A 261-nucleotide genomic window follows, 5' to 3' on the forward strand; every position below is an offset into this window, starting at 1 on the left:
GAGACCCGAGTGGCCGGGTTGTCCTCCCCTCCATCTCTGCCAAGCAAACGAAATCATTCGTAAAAATGTTTTATAGAACAAGATCTTAAGTCCAAAAAAAAAAAGACCTGTAATCAAAAAAAGTCCGAAGGAAGCAAAGTAAAAAGTCTAAAGGCCAAGAGTCCCAAGATGCGTTCATTAAGAAAAATAATTAATAACACTTGACTTTTGCAGTCTCTTATCTTATCTCTGCTCATTTATAAAGGTCTCGCTGGCTGGCAT

The sequence above is a fragment of the Macrobrachium rosenbergii genome, chromosome 5 (genome assembly GCF_040412425.1).
Source record: "Macrobrachium rosenbergii isolate ZJJX-2024 chromosome 5, ASM4041242v1, whole genome shotgun sequence".
Taxonomy (NCBI): Eukaryota; Metazoa; Arthropoda; class Malacostraca; order Decapoda; family Palaemonidae; genus Macrobrachium; species Macrobrachium rosenbergii.